Here is a 9,641-nt window from a genome sequence, read left to right on the forward strand (position 1 = left end):
CAGATCAGTACGAGGAGAGGAGACTGATACATTGTAATACAGATCAGTGTGAGGAGAGGAGACTGATACATTGTAATACAGATCAGTGTGAGGAGAGGAGACTGATACATTGTAATACAGATCAGTGCGAGGAGAGGAGACTGATACATTGTAATACAGATCAGTGTGAGGAGAGGAGACTGATACATTGTAATACAGATCAGTACGAGGAGAGGAGACTGATACATTGTAATACAGATCAGTACGAGGAGAGGAGACTGATACATTGTAATACAGATCAGTACGAGGAGAGGAGACTGATACATTGTAATACAGATCAGTACGAGGAGACTGATACATTGTAATACAGATCAGTGCGAGGAGAGGAGACTGATACATTGTAATACAGATCAGTGCGAGGAGAGGAGACTGATACATTGTAATACAGATCAGTGCGAGGAGAGGAGACTGATACATTGTAATACAGATCAGTACGAGGAGACTGATACATTGTAATACAGATCAGTGCGAGGAGACTGATACATTGTAATACAGATCAGTACGAGGAGACTGATACATTGTAATACAGATCAGTGTGAGGAGAGGAGACTGATACATTGTAATACAGATCAGTGCGAGGAGAGGAGACTGATACATTGTAATACAGATCAGTGTGAGGAGAGGAGACTGATACATTGTAATACAGATCAGTGTGAGGAGAGGAGACTGATACATTGTAATACAGATCAGTGTGAGGAGAGGAGACTGATACATTGTAATACAGATCAGTGCGAGGAGACTGATACATTGTAATACAGATCAGTACGAGGAGAGGAGACTGATACATTGTAATACAGATCAGTGTGAGGAGAGGAGACTGATACATTGTAATACAGATCAGTGTGAGGAGAGGAGACTGATACATTGTAATACAGATCAGTGTGAGGAGAGGAGACTGATACATTGTAATACAGATCAGTACGAGGAGAGGAGACTGATACATTGTAATACAGATCAGTGTGAGGAGAGGAGACTGATACATTGTAATACAGATCAGTGCGAGGAGAGGAGACTGATACATTGTAATACAGATCAGTACGAGGAGAGGAGACTGATACATTGTAATACAGATCAGTGTGAGGAGAGGAGACTGATACATTGTAATACAGATCAGTACGAGGAGAGGAGACTGATACATTGTAATACAGATCAGTGTGAGGAGAGGAGACTGATACATTGTAATACAGATCAGTGTGAGGAGAGGAGACTGATACATTGTAATACAGATCAGTGTGAGGAGAGGAGACTGATACATTGTAATACAGATCAGTGTGAGGAGAGGAGACTGATACATTGTAATACAGATCAGTGCGAGGAGAGGAGACTGATACAATGTAATACAGATCAGTACGAGGAGAGGAGACTGATACATTGTAATACAGATCAGTGTGAGGAGAGGAGACTGATACATTGTAATACAGATCAGTACGAGGAGAGGAGACTGATACATTGTAATACAGATCAGTGTGAGGAGAGGAGACTGATACATTGTAATACAGATCAGTGTGAGGAGAGGAGACTGATACATTGTAATACAGATCAGTACGAGGAGAGGAGACTGATACATTGTAATACAGATCAGTGTGAGGAGAGGAGACTGATACATTGTAATACAGATCAGTACGAGGAGAGGAGACTGATACATTGTAATACAGATCAGTGTGAGGAGAGGAGACTGATACATTGTAATACAGATCAGTACGAGGAGAGGAGACTGATACATTGTAATACAGATCAGTGTGAGGAGAGGAGACTGATACATTGTAATACAGATCAGTGTGAGGAGAGGAGACTGATACATTGTAATACAGATCAGTACGAGGAGAGGAGACTGATACATTGTAATACAGATCAGTACGAGGAGAGGAGACTGATACATTGTAATACAGATCAGTGTGAGGAGAGGAGACTGATACATTGTAATACAGATCAGTGTGAGGAGAGGAGACTGATACATTGTAATACAGATCAGTGTGAGGAGAGGAGACTGATACATTGTAATACAGATCAGTACGAGGAGAGGAGACTGATACATTGTAATACAGATCAGTACGAGGAGAGGAGACTGATACATTGTAATACAGATCAGTGTGAGGAGAGGAGACTGATACATTGTAATACAGATCAGTGTGAGGAGAGGAGACTGATACATTGTAATACAGATCAGTACGAGGAGAGGAGACTGATACATTGTAATACAGATCAGTGTGAGGAGAGGAGACTGATACATTGTAATACAGATCAGTGTGAGGAGAGGAGACTGATACATTGTAATACAGATCAGTACGAGGAGAGGAGACTGATACATTGTAATACAGATCAGTGTGAGGAGAGGAGACTGATACATTGTAATACAGATCAGTGTGAGGAGAGGAGACTGATACATTGTAATACAGATCAGTGTGAGGAGAGGAGACTGATACATTGTAATACAGATCAGTACGAGGAGAGGAGACTGATACATTGTAATACAGATCAGTGTGAGGAGAGGAGACTGATACATTGTAATACAGATCAGTACGAGGAGAGGAGACTGATACATTGTAATACAGATCAGTGTGAGGAGAGGAGACTGATACATTGTAATACAGATCAGTGTGAGGAGAGGAGACTGATACATTGTAATACAGATCAGTGTGAGGAGAGGAGACTGATACATTGTAATACAGATCAGTGTCGAGGAGAGGAGACTGATACATTGTAATACAGATCAGTACGAGGAGAGGAGACTGATACATTGTAATACAGATCAGTGTGAGGAGAGGAGACTGATACATTGTAATACAGATCAGTGCGAGGAGAGGAGACTGATACATTGTAATACAGATCAGTGTGAGGAGAGGAGACTGATACATTGTAATACAGATCAGTACGAGGAGAGGAGACTGATACATTGTAATACAGATCAGTACGAGGAGAGGAGACTGATACATTGTAATACAGATCAGTGTGAGGAGAGGAGACTGATACATTGTAATACAGATCAGTGTGAGGAGAGGAGACTGATACATTGTAATACAGATCAGTACGAGGAGAGGAGACTGATACATTGTAATACAGATCAGTGTGAGGAGAGGAGACTGATACATTGTAATACAGATCAGTGTGAGGAGAGGAGACTGATACATTGTAATACAGATCAGTACGAGGAGAGGAGACTGATACATTGTAATACAGATCAGTGTGAGGAGAGGAGACTGATACATTGTAATACAGATCAGTACGAGGAGAGGAGACTGATACATTGTAATACAGATCAGTGTGAGGAGAGGAGACTGATACATTGTAATACAGATCAGTACGAGGAGAGGAGACTGATACATTGTAATACAGATCAGTACGAGGAGAGGAGACTGATACATTGTAATACAGATCAGTGTGAGGAGAGGAGACTGATACATTGTAATACAGATCAGTGTGAGGAGAGGAGACTGATACATTGTAATACAGATCAGTACGAGGAGAGGAGACTGATACATTGTAATACAGATCAGTGTGAGGAGAGGAGACTGATACATTGTAATACAGATCAGTGTGAGGAGAGGAGACTGATACATTGTAATACAGATCAGTACGAGGAGAGGAGACTGATACATTGTAATACAGATCAGTGTGAGGAGAGGAGACTGATACATTGTAATACAGATCAGTACGAGGAGAGGAGACTGATACATTGTAATACAGATCAGTGTGAGGAGAGGAGACTGATACATTGTAATACAGATCAGTGTGAGGAGAGGAGACTGATACATTGTAATACAGATCAGTGTGAGGAGAGGAGACTGATACATTGTAATACAGATCAGTAGTGAGGAGAGGAGACTGATACATTGTAATACAGATCAGTGTGAGGAGAGGAGACTGATACATTGTAATACAGATCAGTACGAGGAGAGGAGACTGATACATTGTAATACAGATCAGTACGAGGAGAGGAGACTGATACATTGTAATACAGATCAGTGTGAGGAGAGGAGACTGATACATTGTAATACAGATCAGTACGAGGAGAGGAGACTGATACATTGTAATACAGATCAGTGTGAGGAGAGGAGACTGATACATTGTAATACAGATCAGTACGAGGAGAGGAGACTGATACATTGTAATACAGATCAGTGTGAGGAGAGGAGACTGATACATTGTAATACAGATCAGTACGAGGAGAGGAGACTGATACATTGTAATACAGATCAGTGTGAGGAGAGGAGACTGATACATTGTAATACAGATCAGTACGAGGAGAGGAGACTGATACATTGTAATACAGATCAGTGTGAGGAGAGGAGACTGATACATTGTAATACAGATCAGTACGAGGAGAGGAGACTGATACATTGTAATACAGATCAGTGTGAGGAGACTGATACATTGTAATACAGATCAGTACGAGGAGAGGAGACTGATACATTGTAATACAGATCAGTACGAGGAGAGGAGACTGATACATTGTAATACAGATCAGTGCGAGGAGAGGAGACTGATACATTGTAATACAGATCAGTACGAGGAGAGGAGACTGATACATTGTAATACAGATCAGTGTGAGGAGAGGAGACTGATACATTGTAATACAGATCAGTGCGAGGAGAGGAGACTGATACATTGTAATACAGATCAGTGTGAGGAGAGGAGACTGATACATTGTAATACAGATCAGTACGAGGAGAGGAGACTGATACATTGTAATACAGATCAGTGTGAGGAGAGGAGACTGATACATTGTAATACAGATCAGTACGAGGAGAGGAGACTGATACATTGTAATACAGATCAGTACGAGGAGAGGAGACTGATACATTGTAATACAGATCAGTGTGAGGAGAGGAGACTGATACATTGTAATACAGATCAGTACGAGGAGAGGAGACTGATACATTGTAATACAGATCAGTACGAGGAGAGGAGACTGATACATTGTAATACAGATCAGTACGAGGAGAGGAGACTGATACATTGTAATACAGATCAGTACGAGGAGAGGAGACTGATACATTGTAATACAGATCAGTACGAGGAGAGGAGACTGATACATTGTAATACAGATCAGTACGAGGAGAGGAGACTGATACATTGTAATACAGATCAGTGTGAGGAGAGGAGACTGATACATTGTAATACAGATCAGTGTGAGGAGAGGAGACTGATACATTGTAATACAGATCAGTACGAGGAGAGGAGACTGATACATTGTAATACAGATCAGTGTGAGGAGAGGAGACTGATACATTGTAATACAGATCAGTGTGAGGAGAGGAGACTGATACATTGTAATACAGATCAGTGCGAGGAGAGGAGACTGATACATTGTAATACAGATCAGTACGAGGAGAGGAGACTGATACATTGTAATACAGATCAGTACGAGGAGAGGAGACTGATACATTGTAATACAGATCAGTACGAGGAGAGGAGACTGATACATTGTAATAAAGATCAGTACGAGGAGAGGAGACTGATACATTGTAATACAGATCAGTTGTGAGGAGAGGAGACTGATACATTGTAATACAGATCAGTGTGAGGAGAGGAGACTGATACATTGTAATACAGATCAGTGTGAGGAGAGGAGACTGATACATTGTAATACAGATCAGTACGAGGAGACTGATACATTGTAATACAGATCAGTGTGAGGAGAGGAGACTGATACATTGTAATACAGATCAGTGCGAGGAGAGGAGACTGATACATTGTAATACAGATCAGTGTGAGGAGAGGAGACTGATACATTGTAATACAGATCAGTACGAGGAGAGGAGACTGATACATTGTAATACAGATCAGTACGAGAGAGGAGACTGATACATTGTAATACAGATCAGTGTGAGGAGAGGAGACTGATACATTGTAATACAGATCAGTACGAGGAGAGGAGACTGATACATTGTAATACAGATCAGTGTGAGGAGCGGAGACTGATACATTGTAATACAGATCAGTGCGAGGAGAGGAGACTGATACATTGTAATACAGATCAGTGTGAGGAGAGGAGACTGATACATTGTAATACAGATCAGTACGAGGAGAGGAGACTGATACATTGTAATACAGATCAGTGTGAGGAGAGGAGACTGATACATTGTAATACAGATCAGTACGAGGAGAGGAGACTGATACATTGTAATACAGATCAGTACGAGGAGAGGAGACTGATACATTGTAATACAGATCAGTACGAGGAGAGGAGACTGATACATTGTAATACAGATCAGTGTGAGGAGAGGAGACTGATACATTGTAATACAGATCAGTACGAGGAGAGGAGACTGATACATTGTAATACAGATCAGTGCGAGGAGAGGAGACTGATACATTGTAATACAGATCAGTGTGAGGAGAGGAGACTGATACATTGTAATACAGATCAGTGCGAGGAGACTGATACATTGTAATACAGATCAGTACGAGGAGAGGAGACTGATACATTGTAATACAGATCAGTACGAGGAGAGGAGACTGATACATTGTAATACAGATCAGTACGAGGAGAGGAGACTGATACATTGTAATACAGATCAGTGTGAGGAGAGGAGACTGATACATTGTAATACAGATCAGTACGAGGAGAGGAGACTGATACATTGTAATACAGATCAGTGTGAGGAGACTGATACATTGTAATACAGATCAGTGTGAGGAGAGGAGACTGATACATTGTAATACAGATCAGTACGAGGAGAGGAGACTGATACATTGTAATACAGATCAGTGTGAGGAGAGGAGACTGATACATTGTAATACAGATCAGTACGAGGAGAGGAGACTGATACATTGTAATACAGATCAGTGTGAGGAGAGGAGACTGATACATTGTAATACAGATCAGTGTGAGGAGAGGAGACTGATACATTGTAATACAGATCAGTGTGAGGAGAGGAGACTGATACATTGTAATACAGATCAGTACGAGGAGAGGAGACTGATACATTGTAATACAGATCAGTGTGAGGAGAGGAGACTGATACATTGTAATACAGATCAGTACGAGGAGAGGAGACTGATACATTGTAATACAGATCAGTATGAGGAGAGGAGACTGATACATTGTAATACAGATCAGTTTGAGGAGAGGAGACTGATACATTGTAATACAGATCAGTACGAGGAGAGGAGACTGATACATTGTAATACAGATCAGTGTGAGGAGAGGAGACTGATACATTGTAATACAGATCAGTGTGAGGAGAGGAGACTGATACATTGTAATACAGATCAGTACGAGGAGAGGAGACTGATACATTGTAATACAGATCAGTGTGAGGAGAGGAGACTGATACATTGTAATACAGATCAGTACGAGGAGAGGAGACTGATACATTGTAATACAGATCAGTACGAGGAGAGGGAGACTGATACATTGTAATACAGATCAGTGTGAGGAGAGGAGACTGATACATTGTAATACAGATCAGTACGAGGAGAGGAGACTGATACATTGTAATACAGATCAGTGTGAGGAGAGGAGACTGATACATTGTAATACAGATCAGTGTGAGGAGAGGAGACTGATACATTGTAATACAGATCAGTACGAGGAGAGGAGACTGATACATTGTAATACAGATCAGTGTGAGGAGAGGAGACTGATACATTGTAATACAGATCAGTACGAGGAGAGGAGACTGATACATTGTAATACAGATCAGTGTGAGGAGAGGAGACTGATACATTGTAATACAGATCAGTGTGAGGAGAGGAGACACCTGAACAGCCTCCACACCTGATCAGTCCCCCAAATCTAAACCCCCCTTTACACCCGAGCGGCCTCCACACCTGAACAGTCCCCCAAATATAAACCCCCCTACGCACCTGAGCGGCCTCCACACCCGGGTGAACTTCCCACCATAGCAGCCTCCCAGACCTCAGCGTCCCCCTCACCTGAGCGTCCCCTTGCAGCTGGCCGCAGAGAGGGCCCCTCCATTCCCGCACAACGTTTTGAGGCAGTTTTCCCACCTTTCTGGCTGTACTTGCAGCCATTATTGTTTAAAGCTTTAGCCCCAAAACTGCCATTTTCTTTTTGGAGATGTAGCTTGGCAAATAAAAGGCCCAGAAGCGCCAATCGCATGGAGGTTACAGCCTTAAAAGGAATAAACATGGACAAACCTCCGCTTCTTTATTGCTGTTTTGTTGACCAGAAAATGGGTAAAAAATTAGTTTGAGCCATAGCCCCGCCCACAAATGTGGTGACGATCAGCTGATCAATGAGTCCTCCAGAGGGGCCGGACCTGTAGTACAGTCCTCCCCTGCCCCAAACCAGGAGGGCGCACAAGATGGTAGATTTATCATGGAGTGAGGCCAATGGAGGCGTGGAATAGGAGATCACAAGGGGTTAAGTAACAATAATATATATATCTATTCCTAAGGGGACCCCATGGGTGACCACAATTCGAACTATAATCGCGAATATAGCACTATATTCCTAATTACGAATATGAATTTATTTTTTTTGCACATATTCGCGAATATTGAGCCCTCCCTTCTTTAACCCCTTAAGGACCCATGACGTATGCTCCGCACCCTGGGCTTTAAGGACTCATGATGTTTTCCGGTCTCTACCGCTCACCGGGAAATCCTTCAGCAGGCATGCCGTGCAAATGCCCCCCCCCCCCCCCATGTGGGCGATCGCAGAAAATCGCATGTCATTTCAGATTTCTCCTATTCCGGGCTGATCGGGTCTCTGGTGACAGAGGGTCAGAGCTGCAATCTCCTCCTATCCCCTGCCATTAGTCAGAATTGATTCTGACCAATGGCAGAGCAGGAGAGTGGGTTGCCATGGCAACCCCCCCGTTCTGGCCACCCCTGGATGTCGAGGGGATCGTGGGAAGAAGACGGAGGCCGGGTAGCTTACCTGAAGATGCCTGGGAACAGCTGATCGTTGCTGCAGGACTGCTGGATCCTGGCTCAGGTAGGGAATCATCGTGGGGGGGGGGGATTGAAAGTGAAAGTAAAGGGATCTTTACTGTGGCAACCACAAGGAAGGCCAAACTGCAACTCCCAGCATGCCAAAGGCTGTCTGGGCATGCTGGAAGTTGTAGTTTTTGCAACATCTGGAGGGGTCACAGTTTGGAGACTACTGTTACAGTGTTGCCCAAACGGTAGCCCTCCAGATGTTGCCAAACTACAACTCTCGGCATGTCTAGAATGCCCAGGCATGCTGGGACTTGTAGTTCTGTAACATCTGTCCCTTCAGATTTAGCAATTTTCATGATTTTTTTAAAAATTGCTGCTCTACTTTGAAGCCCCCTAATTTTTAGAAAAAAGTAAAAATATGTCCATTTTATGAGGCCAACATATAGTGGACATATTGTATTCGTGAAGAAAAATAAAATTTATTGTGAATATCCATTTTCCTTACAAGTAGAGAGCTTCAAAGTTAGAAAAAATGCTAAATTTTCCAAATTTTCATTACATTTTGGGATTTTTCACCAAAAAAGGATGCAATTAACGCCGAAAATTTACCACCAAAATAAAGTAGAATATGTCACAAAAAAACTATCTCGGAATCAGAATGATAACTAAAAGCATCAGAGATAATAATGTTTATAGTGACAGTGGTCAGATGTGCAAAAAATGGCCGGGTCCTAAGGTGTAAAATGTCT

At 42.3% G+C, this 9,641-nt stretch overlaps 1 protein-coding gene across 1 annotated transcript in view; it reads right to left on the reverse strand.

Moving 5' to 3' along the window:
• The window catches only part of LOC130316762 (arylacetamide deacetylase-like 4), a 32,689-nt gene extending 24,055 nt beyond the window's left edge, over positions 1 to 8,634 (reverse strand). Inside the window, exon 1 of the mRNA XM_056552812.1 lies at positions 8,560 to 8,634. The gene's annotated coding sequence lies outside the window, so the exon portion shown is untranslated. The remainder of the gene's footprint in view (positions 1 to 8,559) is intronic.
• Between the last annotated feature and the right edge of the window lie 1,007 nt (positions 8,635 to 9,641).

Source organism: Hyla sarda, unplaced genomic scaffold, assembly GCF_029499605.1.
Source record: "Hyla sarda isolate aHylSar1 unplaced genomic scaffold, aHylSar1.hap1 scaffold_1955, whole genome shotgun sequence".
Taxonomy (NCBI): domain Eukaryota; kingdom Metazoa; phylum Chordata; class Amphibia; order Anura; family Hylidae; genus Hyla; species Hyla sarda.